This window comes from Ursus americanus, chromosome 24, assembly GCF_024610735.1.
Source record: "Ursus americanus isolate L20-20 chromosome 24, mUrsAme1.1.p, whole genome shotgun sequence".
NCBI classification, from domain to species: Eukaryota; Metazoa; Chordata; class Mammalia; order Carnivora; family Ursidae; genus Ursus; species Ursus americanus.
The window spans coordinates 6,824,166-6,837,569 of NC_142150.1; the positions used below are offsets into that span (position 1 = coordinate 6,824,166).

At 36.8% G+C, this 13,404-nt stretch overlaps 1 protein-coding gene across 4 annotated transcripts in view; it reads left to right on the plus strand.

The window, feature by feature from the left end:
* NUCB2 (nucleobindin 2) overlaps positions 1-13,404 on the plus strand; it is a 44,736-nt gene that overhangs the window by 2,975 nt on the left and 28,357 nt on the right. For all 4 annotated transcript variants that reach the window (XM_045796596.2, XM_045796595.2, XM_045796599.2 and 1 more), the window contains exon 2: positions 2,074-2,226. The gene's annotated coding sequence lies outside the window, so the exon portion shown is untranslated. The remainder of the gene's footprint in view (positions 1-2,073; positions 2,227-13,404) is intronic.

The following is a 13,404-nucleotide window of genomic DNA, read 5'->3' on the forward strand; positions in this document are numbered from 1 at the left end:
AGTTGGGTCTGAACCAAAGCACCTCTGAGATCATTTCTGGTCCCAGAATTCTGTTTTAAAAATTTTAAAGAAACCTAATGGAAATTGAGATAACAGTTGCATGCTTTTATTTTTGGCAGAGCTTTTTAAAATTTTTTAATTTTTTTTTAATTTGGCAGAGCTTTTTGGCATATTGTATTGTAGTTATCCAGAGTACAGTATATATGAATAATGGAGACATTGTAATTTTGATAAATTTTTTTATTGAGTGGTACAGATGAGAAACAGTTTCTGGTTTCATTGAAAAATTTTTTTCATTGAAAAAAAAGGCAATATGATGGTCATTTTCTACAGATATGAGCATTAAGCACATTAATATCTATACTAATATCTTGATACATGGAAGGGATGGAGTCCAGCTCAGCTGGTCATACATTTAATGCTTTATTTTGAATCTCACTTTCCTGTGGACTCTCATTAAAAAAAATTTTTTTCTTTTTAGTTAAGTAAACTCTATTCCCTAGGTGGGGTTGGAATTCACAACCCCGAGATAAAGAGTAGCATGCTCTACTGACTGAGCCAGCCAGGCCCTCCAGTATCTATACTAATATCTTGATTCACGGAAGGTTGGAGTCCAGCTCAGCTGGTCATACATCTGATACTTTCTTTCGAATCTCGCTTTCCTGTGGAATCTCATTTTTAAAGGGAAAAATGGAGTTGAGTCCCAGGGTACTGGTCTCCCTCATCACTGCTGCCATCGAGAAACTCAGAAGCCGTTTATTTTTCTCCACCCTGCTCCTTTTCACTGTTAAATTATGACATTGACAGCAAGAAGGAGCAACCAATGTTTCCTGGCCAAGGGCAGTGCCTTGGAGAAAGAAACCTGGGACTCTTGTTTTAATCCCAGGGAGGAAGAGATGGTACTCCTCTTTTGTTGGATGTATTCCTTTCAGTGGCCTACAGCTGCATCAGGACTTTGGTGGTGGCAGTGCTCAGAGGAGAGTTCTAATGCAGCCTTTCCAAAAATGACATTAAAATGTGGTATGTCAAACTGGTATATTGCCTTTTAGGTTCTATAACTTTGCGTGTTTACAGAACAGATTTTTATTACTTTATATAGCTGTTTCGTTTTCAAGACACGAAGGGCATTAATATTTACCGAGCAGTTACTATTGCCATGCATTGTGCTCGTTGCCATGTGTTCATTCTTATTTTCAGCCAATCAAAAGCTTATGAAGAAGTATGAGCTCAGTTTATAGGTAGGAAAATTGAGAATCAGAGAGGCAAATAGCTTGCCAGTAAATGGGAGTGATAAGGATTCAATCTGTTGTTTATTTTTGACCATCCTGTGTTAATAAAAGTCATATGCCTTTTCTTCGTATAACATGTGTATGATCACTCCCCCGCTTAGACGATTTTATGTTAATATACCATAAAAAGAAAGAAATATATAGACTGCTTAGAAATAATTCCTTTTGTTCACCAGTGAGTTTGCACATGAGCCAACTGCCTTGTATTTCACAGGTAGTGGGGTTTTAAAAAAGAAAATTTGAGCTCTTCTGCTTTATTACTGATCTCTGTGACTGAGACTGGGGCCAAGGTTAAATTTTTTAAAGTGGTGGTAAGAGTAAAGAAAGATTCTAGTTAAGGATTTTAAGAAAAATTTCAGTTAAGGATTTAATGAGAAAACTTACCCTATATCTTGAAATCTCATTGCTGAGGAAAGTAAGCTTTTAGTCTGAATTCTTTTACAAGGGGAGTGATACGGTAAAGCCTTGGCATAATAAACCAATATCTTTGTTTATTGTGGCCTTTGATTCTGTTTATTTAATATTTCTCTCTCCCCTTTCTGCTGGATTTTGATATAATTTAGTCTCCTTCCACATCATAAAAATTTGGTACTTTTTCTATTTATAGGATGTGACAAATATATGTACTACCATGTGCCATTACTACTGTAATAAGGCTACATTTATGGTTGTATTTAATCTGTTTTTATTTCTTCTTCTTCTTCTTCTTCTTCTTCTTCTTCTTCTTCTTCTTCTTCTTCTTCCTCTTCCTCTTCCTCTTCTTCTTCTTCTTTTTTACATCTAGAACTCGTTGAGTCTGTTTTTAGTGAAAAAGCGTTGACCTAGGAGCCAAGACCCACCTCTTCATTAATTTGATATTGTGCAACTCATCTTACCTCTCCGGATCTCAGTTGCCCGATCTGTAAAAAGAAGATAAAAATTCTTTACTTATCTGAAGGTAAGTGATCAGTTAAGAAAGCAAAAAATAGAACAGATTTAACGGTGGCTTAAACACACAATATTTATTTTCTCATGTAAAATAATTCTTTTTTTTTAAAGGATTATATTTATTTATTTAAGAGTGTGAGAGAGAGAGGGTGAGGGGCAGAGGGAGAAGCAGCCTCCCTACTGAAAGGGAGCCCAATGCATGGCTCCATGTGGGGCTCGATCCTGGGACTCTAGGATCATGACCCCAACTGAAGACAGATGCTTAACTGACCGAGCCAGCCAGGCGCCCCTCATGTAAAATAATTCTTGAAGTAGGTTGTCTAGGATAGGTGTAGTAGCTTCATAAAGTTATCAGGGACCTAAGCTTTTCCCAGTTCTTTGATCTGCCATCCCTAAGGCGTGGCCCTGGTCCTTGGAGTCCAAGATAGCTGCCAGAGTTCTAATCATCACAGCCAAGTTCCAGGCGGCAAGGCAAAGGCAAAGATGGATCCTCTTCCTTTAAGGAGACTTCCCAAACCAAAGCTCAAGTTACCAGGGAAGCAGGGAAATGTAGCTGGATGCATAGCCACCCTGAATAAAATTGGGCTTTTGTGACTGAGAAGGAAGGGAAGATTTGGATATTGACAGGCAAATAGGACTCTCTGCCATACTATGGGTCTTTTTTTTCTCTTTCATCTCTGAGATCTGTAAGCAATGATGACCACTCTTAGAAGCTTCGGTAATTACCACAGAAGAGCTTTGTCTGATCATTGTCTTCAGAATGAAATAACTTTAATAAATTGTGTTTCTTTTTTTACTTTTATCCTGTGATTCATTATTGAAGCTATCCTGTCTTACTATTTGTTCTGGTTATTACTGTTACTTTTATTATTAAGATATAACTGACAATGTTATTAGTTGCAGGTATACAGCATAGCGATTCATCAGTTCTATACATTACCCAGTGCTTACTCCAGTAAGTGTACTTACCATCTATTACCATACAAAGTTACTACACTATTATTGACTATATTTCCTGTCCCGCACTTTTCATCCCCATGATTATTTATTTTATAACCAGAAGTTTGTATCTCTTAATTCCATTCACCTATTTTACCCATCCTTCTACTTCCCTTCCGTTTGGCAACCACCAGTTCTCTGGATTTATGAATCTCTTTTGTCTGTTCATTCGTTTTGTTTTTTAGATTCCACATATAAGTGAAATCATATGGAATATGACTTTCATCTGATTTATTTCACTTAGCGTAACACCCTCTAGGTATATCCATATTGTCGCAAACGACAAGATTTTGTTCTTTTTTATGGCCGAGTAACATTCCAGGATACGTACCACATTTTCTTTATCTGCTCATCTATCAATGGACACTGAGGTTGCTTCCATCTCTTCACTGTTGTAAATATACGGATGCATATATCTTTTCAAATTAATGTTTTCATTTTCTTTGAGTAAATACCCAGCAATGGGATTATGGTATTTCATTTTTAATTTTTTGAGAGACCTTCATGCTGTTTTCCTAGTGATTGTATCAATTTACATTCCCACCAACAGTGCACAAGGGATCCCTTTTTTCTACATTTTGGTCAACACTTGTTATTTCTTATCTCACTGATACTAGCTATTCTGATTGGTGTGAGGTGATATCTCAATGTGGTTTTGATTTGTATTTGCCTGATAATGGGTGAGGTTGAGCATCTTTTTAGGAGTCTGTTGGCCATCTGTCTGTCTTCTTTGGGAAAATGTCTGTTTAGGTCCTGTGCCCTTTTTTAAATTGGATTTGGGTTTTTTTGCTATCAAGTTGTATGAGTTCTTTATATATTTCAGATATTAACTCCTTATTGGATATATCATTTGCAAATATCTTCTCCCATTCAGTAGATTGCCTTTTTATTTTGTTGATGGATTCCTTTACTGTGCAAAAGCTTTTAATTTTATGTAGTCCAAATAGTTTATTTTTGCTTTTGTTTCCCTTGCCAAAGGAGACATATCTAGAAAAATATTGCTAAGACTGATGTCAAAGAGAAGAGTGCCTGTTTTTTTTTTTTCTAGGAATTTTATGGTTTTAGGTCTCTCATATAGGTCTTGAATCCATTTTGAGTTTATTTTTATGTATGGTATAGGAAAGTGGTCTAGTTTCATTCATTTGCATGTAGCTGCCTAGTTTTGCCAAAGCCATTTATTGAAGACTATCTTTCCCCCATTGTATGTTCTTGTCTCCTTTGTCACAGATTAATTTTTTTTTTTTTAGAGGGAAAGAGAGAGTGTGCAAGTGGCAGGCAGGGGCAGAGAGGGGGGAGAGAGAGAATCTTTTTAAAAAAATATTTAAGAGAGAGAGCGAGAACACATGCATACAAGTAGGGGAGCAGAAGAGGGAGAGGGAGACAGAGAGAGAGAGAGAGGGAGATCTCAAGCAGACTCCCCACTAAGCAGGGAGCCCGACATGGTGCTTCATGCAGGGATTGATCTTACAACCCTGAGATCATGACCTGAGCCAAATCAAGAGTGAGATGCTTAACTGACTGAGCCACCCAGCTACCTCTGTTGTAGATTAATTGACTATATAAGCATAGATTTATTTCTGGGCTCTGTATTCTTTTTTTTTCTTTTCTTTAAAGATTTTATTTATTTGAGGGAGAGAGAACAAATGAGCGGGGGAAGGGGCAGAAGGAGAGGGAGAAGCAGACTCCCTGAGGAGCAGTGAGCCCAATGAGGGGCTTGATCCCAAGACCCTGAGATCATGACCTGAGCTGAACGCAGATGCTTAACCGACTGAGCCACCCAGGCATACCTGGGCTCTGTATTCTGTTCTATTGACCTATGTGTCTATTTTTGTGCCAGTACCATACTGTTTTGATTACTATAGCTTTGTACTATAGCATAAAAATCTGGGATTATGGTACTTTCAGTTTTGTTCTTCTTTCTCAAGATTGCTTTGGCGAGTGCCTGGGTGGCTCAGTTGGTTAAGCATCCAACTCTTGATTTTGACTCAGGTCATGATCTCAGGGTCCTGGGATCAGCCCTGCATGGGGCTCTGTGCTCAGTGCAGAGTCTGCTTGGGATTCTCCCTCTCCTTCTGCCCCTCCTCTTGCTTATGCTCTCTCTCTCAAATTAAAAAAAAAAAAAAAAAGATTGCTTTGGCTATTCAGGGTCTTTTGTGGGTTTATACAAATTTAAGGATTATGTTCCAGTTTTGTGAAAAGTACAGTTGGTATTTTGATAGGGATTGCACTGAATCTATAGATTGTTTTGGGTAGTATGGACATTTTAACAGTATTAATTCTTCCAATCGATAAGCATGGTATATCTTTCCATTTGTGTTGTCTTCAGTTTCTTTCATCAATGTCTTCTTATAGTTTTCAGAGTATGGTTCTTTTACCTCCTTGGTTAAATTTATTCTACATATTTTATTCTTTTTTAATGCAACTGTAATTGGGTTTTTTTTTTTAATTTCTCTTTCTGCTACTTTATTCTTAGTATATAGAAATAACAGATTCCTGTATATTAATTTTGTATCCTGCAGCTTTATTGAATTCATTAATTAGTTCTAATAATTTTTTGGTGGAGTCTTTGGGGTTTTCTATATGTAGTGTCATGTTATCTGCAAATAGTTACAGTTTTACTTCCTCCTTACCAATTAGGATGCCCTTTTTTCTCTTTTCTTTTCTTTTCTTTTCTTTTTTTGTCTGATTGCTATGCCTAGGACTTCCATTATTATGTTGATTAAAAGTAGCAAGAGTGGACATCTTTGTCTTGTTCCTGATCTTAGAGGAAACGCTTTCAGTTTTTTACCATTGAGTATGATGTTAGCTGTGGGTTTGTTATATATGGCCTTTATTATATTGAGGTACGTTCCCCCTAAACCCATTTGGTTGAGAATTTTTATGAAGGGATGTTGAATTTTGTCAAGTGCTTTTTTTTTTTTTTTACATCTATTGAGATGATTGTATGGTTTTTATCCTTCATTTTGTTAATATGATATAGCATGTTGATTGATTTGCAGATATTAAACCATCCTTGCATCCCTGGAATAAACCCCACTTGGTAGTGGTGAATGATCCTTTTAATGTATGGTTGAATTTGATTTGCTAATATTTTGTTGAGGATTTTTGCATCTATGTTCATTAGGGATATTGGTCTGTAGTTTTCTTTTTTTGGAGTGTCTTTGGTTTTGGTATCAGGGTAATGCTGGTCTAATAGAATGAATTTCAAAGTTTTCCTTTCTCTTCTATTTTTTAAATTTGTTCTTTTTTTAAGATTTGTTTACTTTTTCTATAGATTTTTAAGAGAAAGAGAGAGAGAGAGAATGAGCAGTGGGGAGGACTAAAGAGAGAGAGAGAGAGAGAGCAGGAGAAACAGACACCCTACTAAGCAGGAAGCCCGACACAGGGCTCAATCCTAGGACCTGGAGATCATGATGTAAGCTGAAGGCAGACGCTCAACCAACTAATCCACCCAGGCATCCCTATTTATTTACTTGAGAGAGAGAGAAAGAAAAAGAGTGGGGGGAGAGGCAGAGGGAGAGGGATAGAGAGATTCTCAAGCAGACTCCCCACTGAGCGTGGAGTCCAATGTGGGGCTCAGATCTCACAACACTGAGATCATGACCCTGAAATCAAGAGTCGGATGCTTAACTAATGAGCCACCCAGGCACCCCCTTCCACTTCTGTTTTTTAGGAAAGGTATTACCTCTTTAAATGTTTGGTAGAATTTATGAAATCATATGGTCCTGGACTTTTGTTTTTTGGGAGTTCTTTGATTCAACTTCTAGTTCTAGTTACTAATGATTGGTCTGTTCAGAGTTTTAAAAAAGATTTATTATTTATTTAAGAGAGAGCGTGCATGAGTTTTGGGGAGGGGCAGAGGGAAAGGGAGAGAATCCCCCTGCTGAGCATGGAGCCCAATGTGGGGCTTGATTCCAGGCCCCTGAGCTCATGACCTGAGCCAAAATCAAGAGTTGGATGCTTAATTGACTGAGCCATCCAGGCACCCTGGTCTGTCAGATTTTTTATTTCTTCCTGATTCAGTCTTGGAAGATTGTATGGTTTCTAGGACTTTATCCATTTCTTCTAGGTTGTCCAGTTTGTTGGCATATAATTTTTCATCTAGTCTCAGTACCTCTCTTCCTTCATTTTTTATCTCATTTATTTGAGTCCTCCCTCTTTTTTTCTTGATGAGTCTGGCTATCAATTTGTTAATCTTATCAAAGAACTAGTTCTTGGTTTTGTTGATCTCTCTCTCTCCCCCCACCCCCTTTTGTTGTCTATTTCATTTATTTCTGCTCTGATCTTTATTATTTCCTTCCTTCTACTAACTGTGGGCTTTGCTTTTCTTTTTCTAATTCCTTTAGAAGTCTGGTTAGTTTTTTAAATTACTCATAAATGCTCAATAGATGTTTCTTGTACAATTTATGGATGTGTTCAAAAGAGCTAACATTTATTGAGCCGTTTGCCTTATACAAGGTACTAAAAAGACAGAGATAAGTTATCCTAATGGTATCATCAGGAAGTAAATATATGTTGAAAGCATAATCTATCTCAAGGTACATTTAAGTTCAATATTGTCACATAAGGCACACTTTTGTCTTCCTTATGTGTCTGTTTTTTTTTTAACCACTTGTTACCTGTCTTGAAATTTCCACTCAACTACTAGCCCTTCCTTAATTTACTTAGATATATCACTAATTTATTCCCTTCCAGAATTTACCTTGTAAATATTATATAAATATACCTTATACTTGTCATGTGAAATGGTTCAGTTGCCACTGTATCTGTAAAGAAAGTGAACTGGGGGCACCTGGGTGGCTCAGTCATTAAGCGTCTGCCTTCGGCTCAGGGTGTGATCCCAGAGTCCTGGGATTGAGCCCCACATCAGGCTCACCCGCTGCGAGCCTGCTTCTTCTCTCCCACTCCCCCTGCTTGTGTTCCCTCTCTCGCTGGCTGTCTCTCTCTCTGTCAAATAAATAAATAAAATCTTTAAAAAAAAAAAAAAAGGAAAGTGAACTGACCTCAAGTTTCAAGGAAGAGATGGAAATTCAGGAAATGGAAACTGGGGGGAGAAGAATCTAAAGATTGATTGAATCTATCAATCTTTTAGTCATATTACAACCAAAATAAGGAACAATTTAGGATTTTATTTCTACAAAGTATATTTGTGTTTTTGCAAGGTTTGGAATTTTTCCTTGTATTACTTGGGCACAAAGTTCAGTAATTCTTTGACTAGTGCTTCAATTTCCCTTTTTTTCTGCTCTAGAACCTTTGACCCCAAATAAGATAATCAAGGGACTTACATGTATAAAAACTATTTTTTTCCTTTTTACATTTTTAATTTTTTTAACTTAAGTACAATTAATATACAGTGTTATATTAGTTTCAGATGTATGATATTATGATTCAACAATTCTATGTATTAGTCAGTGTTCATCAGTGTTCATCAATGTAAGTGTACTCTTAATCCCCTTCACCTATTTTATCTATCCCCCCCCCCCCACTTCCCCTCTGGCAACTACCAGTTGATTCTCTACAGTGAAGGGTCTTTTTTTGTTTGTCTCTTTTTTCTTTGTTTATATGCTTTGTTTCTTAAATTGCACACATGTGTGAAATCATATGGTATTTGTCTTTCTCTGACTGACTTATTTCACTTAGTATTATACCCTCTAGGTCTATCCATGTTGTTGCAAATGGCAAGATTTCATTCTTTTTATGGCTGAGTAATATTTCATGGTGTGTATATCCCATGGTGTGTATATCTCATATCTTTATCCATTCACCAAAGGATGGACAGTTGGGTGGCTTCCATACCTTAGCTGTTATAAATAATATTGCAGTATACATAAGGGTGCATATATCTTTTTGAATTAGTGTTTTCATATTCTTTGGGTAAATACCCAGCAGGGGAATTACAGGATCATATGGTAATTCTATTTTTAATTTTTTTGAGGATCCACCATACTGTTTTCCACAGTGCCTGCACCAGCTTGCATTCCCACCAACAGTGCATGAGGGTGCCTTTTTCTACACATCCTCGCCAACACTTGTTATTTCTTGTGCTTTTTGTTTTAGCCATTCTGACAGATGTGAGGTAATATCTCATTGTTTGGATTTGCATTTCCCTGATGATCAGTGATATTAAGCATCTTTTCATGTGTCTGTTGGCCATTTCTGTGTCGTCTTTGGAAAAATATCTGTTGAGGTCCTCTGCCCATTTATTAATTGGATTATTATTGTTATTATGTTGGTGTTGAGTTGTGTAAGTTTTTATATGTTTTGGATATTAACTCCTTATTGGATATGTCATTTGCAAATATCTTCTCCCAATCAGTAGATTGTCCTTTTATTTTGTTGATGGTTTCCTTCCCTCTGTGAGAGCTTTTTATGTTGGTATAGTCCCAATAGTTTACTTTGCTTTTGTTTCCTTTGCCAAAGGAGAATATGTAGAAAGATGTTTCTATAACTGATGTCAAAGAGATTACTGCTTTTGTTTTCTCCTAGAAGTTTTATGGTTTCAGGTCTCACATGTAGGTCTTCAATCCAAAGGTTCCCCTTTCTCTGCATCCTCACCCACACCTGCTGTTTCTTGTGTTGTTAATTTTAGCCATCCTGACAATGAGATGGTATTGATTTGCATTTCCCTGATGCTGAATGATGTTGAGCATCTTTTCATGTGTCTGTTGGCCACCTGGATGTCCTTTTTGGAAAAGTGTCTATTCATGTCTTCTGCCCATTTCTTAACTGGGTTATTTGTTTCTGGGGTGTTGAGTTTGATAAGTTCTTTGTAGATCTTGGATACTAAACCTTTATCAGATATGTTGTTTGCAAATATCTTCTCCCATTTCATAGGATGCCTTTTAGTTTTGTTGATTGTTTCCTTTGATGTGCTTTCCCCCCTTTTTTTTCCTTTGCTTTTTATCTTGATGAAGTCCTAGTAGTTCATTTTTGCTTTTGTTTCCCTTGCCTGTGGTGATGTGTCTTGTAAGAAGTTACTATGGCTGAGGTCAAAGAGATTTCTGCCTGTGTTCTCCTCTAGGATTTTGATGTTTCCTGTCTCACACTTAGGTCTTTTATTCATTTTGAATTTATTTTTGTGTATAGTCTAAGAAAGGGTCCAGTTTGATTCTTCTGCATGCTGCTGCCCAGTTTTCCCAACACCGTTTGTTAAAGAGACTGTCTTTTTTCCATTGGGTAGTCTTTCCTACTTTGTTGAAAATTAGTTGACCATATAGTTGTGGGTCCATTTCTGGGTTCTCTATTCCATTGATCTATGTGTCTGTTTTTGTGCCAGTACCATACTCTCTTGATGACAACAGTTTTGTAATACAGCTTGACATCTGAAATCTTGATGCTTCCAGTTTTGTTTTTCTTTTTCAGAATTGCATTGGCTATTCGGGATCTTTTGTGGTTCCATGCACATTTTAAGATTGTTTGTTCTAGCTCCGTGAAAAATGTTAGTGGTCTTTTGATGAGGATTGAATGAAATGTGTCGGTTGCTTTGAGTAGTATCAAATTGCAGCTGTGTATTTGGTAGGCTCTCTTCTGCAGTAGATTGGAAGGCCTACAAGTGTAGGGACCATGTCTTTCTTGTTTTACCTTTGTATCCAACATATCTGGTACATAGAGGATACTTAATAAATAGTTGTTAAATTAATAAATATGTACAATAGATTAAAGAAAATACACTTCGATTTAAAACAAAGAAGAATAAAAGAGGGTTGAAAGAGGGAGAAAAAGGTAGATGAAGGAGGAATAGAGAAACAAGAAAAGAAGAAACAAGCTACTCTCAGTTTTCTGTACTCTTCACCCCTCTTACGCATGACCATTCTTTTTAACCATTTCCAGCATATCTCTCCCTACAATCAAAACAGGAAACTATCTAATATGCGTGCGCCAGTGCGCACGCGCGCGCGCGCACACACACACACGCACACACACACACACACACACTCACACACAACCCCCCCACCCAAGTAAGTTTAATTTGGGTAGCTACTGGTATGAATCAATAGTTAAAAAAATCCACCTCTGTGTGTGAATGGGAATTTTGGTTTGTTGGAGACAGGAGAAGAGAGATAAATTTCCTTTTAGGACTTAGAAATTTAGGGAAACTATTTTGTATCTACTGAATGGTATAAAAAGTTTCAGAACTCTGCTTGCTTTGTATTTTTGCTCAAGGCTCTGATGCCTTTGGGCGCAATGCTTTCGGCGCAGTCTTGAGATCACCAGCTGATTTAGAATTTCAGATTATTTGACTTTAGAGCATAAATTATCTGCCTCTCCTGGTTGGATCACTCTACTGTTTCAGCACAGTTCCACCCACGATCTTCTTTGGATCTCTTTTCTTCTTATGAAAGAAGAGGGCGGTAAAGGAAAGAAGGCCATTCTTACTGACCAGATATTGGAAGAAAAGTAGGTTAGTTTCCCCATCTTCCCATTGCCTCTCCTTATACGTGTCTCTCCTTATTTTGTATGGATGTTTGTATATCATTGGATTTATAAAAATCTGTAAACATATACCTGACACATTTGACTCTGTCTCGGTATTTAAAGAAATTTTTGTCTCATTACTTTTCTACCTAATGTGCTAATTTTCCACTCCTTTTGTTTTGTTATAACAGTTAATATTCTTGAGCCCTTATAAAGAAGTAAACATTTTAACAGAAAAAAAAACCCCCAAAAAACAAAAAAACAGGCTCTTAAACAGAGAGAACAAACTGGTGGTTACCAGAGGGAAGGTAGGTGGGGATTTGAGTGAAATAGGTAAAGAGGATTGAAAGTACAGTTACCATGATGAGCACTGAGTAATACATAGAATTGTTGAATCACTGTATTGTATTCTTGAAACTAATATAACATGGTATGTTAATTATACTGGATTTAAAAAAATTTTTTTAAAGATATGTTTTAGTTAGTTTTCCTAATTACTTCTGGAATAAATACTAAAAGATTAGAAACTATTATAGGGAGAAAAGTTTTTTTTAAATCCTCCACTAATAAAAAAACAAACAGACAAAAAAGTCAAGAAAGGAGAGGAACTAAATATTAAAGAGGCAGAATAAATAGAAAATCTGAAAGAAGATGGTTGATTTAAAACCCAAGATAGGCCATCTCATTGACTCTAAGACTTCACTGATATTAAGACACATCAACACATATCATATAGAAAAAAATACTGGCAAGTAAACTATGACACTATGTCACTTACAACTTCATTTTATGTTTACTGAAAGTGCATTTTTAGATTCACGTAGACACAGATTTTTCTCACATCACTTTGGGCGTACATAATGAAATTGATGAAAGTATTCCTAGGACTTTTGGACATTCCTAGTCTGATTCTTTTGAAACACTTTCTTGATTCAGACTTGTCAACATCTGTGTTTTTCTGCACATTGTTCTTTCTGCTAAGGAGACTGAGGGTGATTTTCTTCTGGGAAATTCTTCAAGCCCCTTTGCCTGGAATTTCTTTTAAGCCTCCGACACTCATTTGGCAAGCTTTAATACCAGTGCTTCTTTGAAGGTGACAATGGAAAGTTTTCAGATGTATCTTCTTTCCTTGACCCCTTCGTCAGTGGTTTGTTGACTGCAACACTGAGGATTGCAGTGGTCTAGACATGGCATCAGGAATAATAGGCTGTGTTACTTTTCAGGCATCCTGTTCTTTAAGTATTCAGATACTGGCCTCACAATGTATCAAGAACTAGACTAATACCTTTAGCAGGTTATGGAGGGCTCTTGGACATTCAAACCAGATTTAGCCAGCCTTCCTTTAGCTCAGCCATCACCCTTCTTCTACCCTTTTATGCATACAATAACATTTTTGGGGAAATTATTTTGTAGTTTAAAATTTAAATAAAATTTAAAATTTATGGCAGCAACTTTCGGCCAAAGTCATCTATGCATAGTGTTACAGTGATATGCTACTCTCTAACCTGTTCTTAGGATATCAGTCTTGTTAGCACCTTTAGCATTGGTGTACCATTTTCAGGTATATAAAAGAGCACCAGGATTTTGTCGGCACTTCCTATTGGCTGACTCAGCATTGTTTTTTCCTTAAATTTCATGGAAGTTATGCAGCTTCTGTTCAGTGTTAGTAGCAAGTTTCTGACAAACTGACATTTGCCTTAACCATACATGAATCCATAAACCAGCCTCCTATCCCATACAATTAAAAAAAATTCTTGGAGACCTTGTTAGTTTC